Below are 6,065 nucleotides of genomic sequence, written 5' to 3' on the forward strand. Positions count from 1 at the left end.
ACACTGCTATGATGCGCACTGTGCGAGCCTACTGTATACCCTCACAAGTAGAACTGATTGCTGTAGAGATAAATACATCTGAAGGGAAAGTAATTGTACCCAATTTGTACATGCCACCCAGATCAAACACATGGGAAAGAGACGAATATGAGGACCTGGCGGAGAGTACAATTCAGAGTTTAAGAGCATTACTACATAAAATGGAATAGAAATTGAAAAGAATTTTACTAACTGGAGATTTTAATACAAATATAAATTGGAATACTCTAGATATAATAAGCCAAGAAAGCTATTGGGACCAAAAACTCCTGGATCTTGTGCAAGAGTTTTTCCTAACGCAACATGTAAGGGAAAGCACCAGAAAAAGAGGACTCGATGTACCCTCATTGCTAGATCTCAGATAACAGCAATGAAAGTTACAAAAAGAGCCTAAACTATAAAAGGGAAAGTTTCATTCATTCATTCATTGCCAGACGCCATGTATCCCAAACAGGGTGGCCAAGGGCTTAGAGTTAATTGTTTTACAGGGAGGGGCACTAATCCTCCACCAACCCCACTTGACACGTAGGGATACCAACAGCATCTGGTGTTCCCCGGCGGTCACCCATCCAAGTACTAACCAGACCCAACGTTGCTTAACTTCGCTGATTGGACGGGAAGCGGTGCACTCAACGTGGTAATCTGTTGAGCTACTATGACAGAGTAACAGACTCAGTACAGGAAAGAGAAGGATGGGTGGACAGTATCTATTTAGATTTCAAGAAAGCATTTGACACAGTACCACACCAAAGACTTTTATGGAAAATGTACCATCAAGGAGGAATTCAAGGCAAACTTTATTGTTGGCTGCAAGATTTTCTCATGAAAAGAAAAATAAGAACAGTACTAAGGGGAAGAAGTGACTAGTGGAGTACCACAGGGCACAGTGCTGGCACCAATCATGTTTTTAGTGTATATAAATGATATAGAGAGTAACACTGGAAATGAAAGCTATCTAAATATGTTTGCAGATGATGCAGAAATACAAAGGAGAATTACTAACACAGACTCTTGTAGAGAGCTACAAGAAGAATTAAATAAACTTCATGAATGGAGTAATACATAGCAAATGGAATTCAGTGTGGACAAGTGTCATGTAATCAAGTTTGGTAAAAGTGGAAAAAGACCTGATTGGAATTATATGTTAGGAAATAAAACCCTACACACATCAGAAAGAGAGAAGGACCTAGGTGTGATTGTCAATAACATACTATCTCCGGCTGACCACATCAGTGAGAAGGTACGGAACATGTATACACCGCTTGCCAATATGAGAATAGCGTTTACATACATAAATGAAGACATGCTAAGAAAGATAATAACATCATTCATCAGACCAACCCTGGAGTATGCATCAGTAGTCTGGAGTCCATATCTCAAAAAGAAACATAGACAAGATTTAAAAAGTTCAAAGTTCCGCTACACCAAACTTAAGGGATCAAAGCTACAAAGAAAGACTAAATAAACTGAATCTACCAACACTACAAGAGAGAAGGAAAAGAGGTGACATGATTATGCTATATAAATGCATATCAGGGAAGGAGAAAATAGACATAAATGATTACTTAACGTAAGGGGAAACATCAGCAAGAGGACACTGCAAAAAATTGCATAAAAAGAGAGGTGATAAAGACGTAAGGAAATTTAGCTTCCCAAATAGAGCAATTGATCAGTGGAATGCACTACTGAATGAAATAGTGTGTGCCAAAACAATTCACAAATTTAAGGATATGTATTATAAATGTGGTTTAAGACACGGGACAGTACGAGCTTGACTCATTCCTGTAAAGATACAATTAGGTAAGAACAATTAGGTAAGAACACACACACACACACACACACACACACACACACACACACACACACAAATTTGGAAAAGAAAAGGGATAAAGGTAAAAAGCAAAATGATGATTTCTACCAAGAACTGGTTAAGTAGAGACCCACAATAGACTGGTTGAACGTGTAAACAAACTAGAAATGGCTTTCAGAAATGAAATTGATGAAATAAAGAAGCAGATGCACTTGCAAAAGGAAGAAATAGAAAAACTAGGAAGGGAGGTCAATAAGAAAGACACAACCATCAGTGAACTAACCGTGGAATTGAGTACAGTTAGGAGGAAAATGAGTGAAATGGCAAGTACAGTAGTCAATCACGAGAGTGTTATGGAAGAGTTCAAAAATGACACAGAGACAATTAGGCAAGTTAGCAGTCTTATTGACCAGAGCAGTAATATTGAGGAGAAGATAACACAAGTAAATGAAGCTGTGCAAAGCTACAAAAATGATGTAGAAACCACGTATGCAGAAATGGTGAAAGTAAAGAAAGACTTAGAAACAAGGGTGGAGGAAAAAAGCATTAAAAAGGAGGTGAAAAGAATAATCCAAAACAATCCAAAGTTAGTCAGAGATTCAGTAGAGATAAACAAATCAATAGTAATCACTGGTATAGAAGAGGATGAAGTTAAAAACAAGATCACAAGAGACAAAAAGGAGATGGCACATGTAATGAGCTTACTGAAAGAAGTATCAGAGGAAATCTGTAGTAAAGACATAGAGGAACACAAAAGGTTAGGGAAATACGAGAAAAGCAAGACGAGACCTCTAAAGGTGACTTTCCAGAGTGTAAACAATGTGGAAGAGATACTAAAAAATGCAAAGAATCTTAAGGAAAAAGAGGAGTTCAAAAATGTATGGATAAAAAGATGTCTAACACAAGAGGAAATGGAATTACTGAAAGAGAAAAGGGAGGAAGCAAAAACAAAAAATGAGGGAAGATCAGAAGAGGACAAGAAGAAATTTTTTTACAAAGTAATAGGATTGCAGGTACGAAAGTGGTACACAAACAGGATGGAAGAAAAAGGAGGAAGGTAGTAGAACCATGTCAGGACAAGTATATAAACAAGATGATAAAGTTGATGTACTCAAATGTGGATGGAATGGTATCTAAATTACTAGAGATGAATGATTATGTCAGAGAAAATGAACCACAAGTAATATGCCTAACTGAAACAAAATTAATACCAAGGATATCAAATGACATACTAAACTTAGAGGAATACAATATATGGAGAAGAGACAGATATTTAAAAAAAGGAGGAGGAATTATAATATTAACTAAGAAAAATCTAAAAGTCAAGGAAATAAAACTAGATATACCATCACAAGTAGAACTGATTGCAGTAGAGATCGACACATCTGAAGGTAAAGTATTTGTAGCAAATTTGTACATGCCACCCAGATCAAACACATGGGAAAGAGACGAATATGAGGACCTGGCAGAGAGTACAATTCAGAGTGTAAGATCATTGCTACATAAAATGGAAGAGAAATCGGAAAGAATTATACTAACTGGGGACTTCAATACAAATATAAATTGGAATACTCTAGATATAAATAGCCAAGAAAGCTGTTGGGACCAAAAGCTCCTGGATCTCGTACAAGAGTTTTTCTTAACGCAACATGTGAGGGAAACCACCAGAAAAAGAGGCCTTGATGTACCTTCAGTGCTAGATCTAATATTTACAAGGCAAGAAAATGATATTGACAGTTAATATATCACCCTCCACTCGGCAAAAGCGATCAGGCAGTACTAAACTATAACTTCAGGATAGCATATGACATAGTAAACAGCAATGATAGTTACAAAAAGAGCCTAAACTATAAAAAGGGAAATTATCAAGACCTAAAGAAGTATTTCTTAGAAGTTGATTGGGAAAATGAGCTTAGAGGACAAGATTTAAATGCTGTATATAAAAATTTTTGTGAATTTTATGAAATAGGAGTCCAGAAGTACATCCCACAGCACAAAGAAGCAGATAAGAAAATACAGAAATGGTTCAATACAGAATGTAAAAAATCAAAAGAAAGAAGAGATTTGTTGTGGAATAGATACAGAAGACACAATAATGAAAGGGCGTACAATAATTACAAACAGGCAAGAAACGACTATACAAGAATAAGGAGGGAAGCCCAAAAACAGTTTGAGGAGGATATAATAAATAAAAGTAGTGATCAACCAAAGCTGTTTTACAGCTATATCAGAAGCAAAACTAAAGTAAAAGTTATAATACAATCCATTACGGACGAGGGAATCACTTATACACAAGAGAAAGATATTTGTGAAGCACTAAATAAGAATTTCCAATTAGTTTTTACAGAAGAAAAAAATTTTGAGAGGGACTATGTGGAACACGCATGTCCACACATACTACCAGATATACAAATAGTAGAAAAAGTAATACAGGAGGAGTTAAGTAGATTAGACAGAGGAAAAGCAAGTGGTCCTGATGAAATTTCATGTTGGGTATTACGAGAATGTGCAAAGGAGTTATGTAAACCATTATTTTTAATTTTCAAGAAATCCTTGAGTCAAGGTAAACTTCCAGATATTTGGAAAAAAGCAAATATTGTCCCCTTATTCAAGAAAGGAAATAGACAAAATCCACTCAACTACCGACCAGTATCACTGACCAGTGTTGTAAGCAAGGTATTAGAAAAACTTACAAGAAAAGCTTGGGTAAATCATCTAGAAGAACACAGTATGATAACAGAAAGACAGTTTGGTTTCAGAAAAGGAAAATCATGTGTTACTAATCTGTTAAGCTACTATGACAGAGTAACAAACACAATACAGGAAAGGGAAGGATGGGTGGACAGTATCTATTTAGATTTCAAGAAAGCTTTTGACACTGTACCACACCAAAGACTTTTATGGAAACTGTACCATGAAGGAGGAATTCGAGGCAAACTGTTTTGTTGGATGCAAGACTTTCTCATAAAAAGAGAAATGAGGACAGTACTAAGAGGAAACTACTCATCATGGAAAGAAGTGACTAGTGGAGTACCACAGGGTTCAGTGCTGGCACCAATCATGTTTTTAGTGTATATAAATTATATAAACAGTAACACTGGAAATGAGAGCTATCTGAATATGTTTGCAGATGATGCAAAAATACAAAGGAGAATTACTAACACAGACTCTTGTAAAGAGCTACAAGAAGAATTAAATAAACTTCATGAATGGAGTAATACATGGCAAATGGAATTCAATGTGGACAAGTGTCATGTAATCAAGTTTGGTAAAAGTGGAAAAAGACCTGATTGGGATTATAAGTTAGGAAATAAAACCCTACACATTTCAGAAAGAGAGAAGGGGCTAGGTGTGATTATCAATAACAGACTATCTCCGGCTGACCACATCAGCGAGAAGGTACGGAACATGTATACACTGCTTGCAAATATGAGAATAGCATTCACTAATATAAATGAAGACATGCTAAGAAGGATAATAACATCATTCATTAGACCAACCCTGGAATATGCATCAGTAGTCTGGAGTCCTCATCTCAAAAAGCACATAGACAAGATTGAAAAAGTTCAAAGGGCCGCTACAAGATGGATACCAAGCTTAAGGGACCTAAGCTACGAAGAAAGACTAAATAAACTGAATCTACCAACACTACAGGAGAGAAGGAAAAGAGGTGACATGATAATGCTATATAAATGCATATCAGGAAAGGAGAAAATAGACATAAATGATTACTTAACATATGGAGAAGCATCAGCAAGAGGACACTGCAAAAAACTGCATAAGAAGAGAGGTGATAAAGACGTAAGGAAATTCAGTTTCCCAAACAGAGCAATTGATCAATGGAATGCACTACCGAATGAAATAGTGTGTGCCAAAACAATTCACAAATTTAAGGATATGTACGATAAATATGGTTTAAGACACGGGACAGTACGAGCTTGACTCATTCCTGTAAAGATACAATTAGGTAAGAACAATTAGGTAAGAACACACACACACACACACACACACACACACACACCATATATAACTCTTCAAACCTCACGAGGTCCTGCCAGCAGCTCAACACCTCTGGAGGAAGTGAGTTTTCCGAATTTTATTGATTTGTATGTTGACCTATTTCAATACTTCTATATTTTCCACACATGTGAGCATTGTTTTGTACATATTACACCTATTACAGAATGTACAGCTTCAGTATCAGTAACTAGGAAAA

At 36.2% G+C, this 6,065-nt stretch overlaps 1 pseudogene; it reads right to left on the bottom strand.

The window, feature by feature from the left end:
• Positions 1 to 570: 570 nt before the first annotated feature.
• LOC145409394 (5S ribosomal RNA) lies at positions 571 to 690 on the bottom strand (annotated as a pseudogene).
• Between the last annotated feature and the right edge of the window lie 5,375 nt (positions 691 to 6,065).

This window comes from Coenobita brevimanus, chromosome 80 (genome assembly GCF_032717465.1).
Source record: "Coenobita brevimanus isolate Jiangsu-jjx chromosome 80, ASM3271746v2, whole genome shotgun sequence".
Classification (NCBI taxonomy): domain Eukaryota; kingdom Metazoa; phylum Arthropoda; class Malacostraca; order Decapoda; family Coenobitidae; genus Coenobita; species Coenobita brevimanus.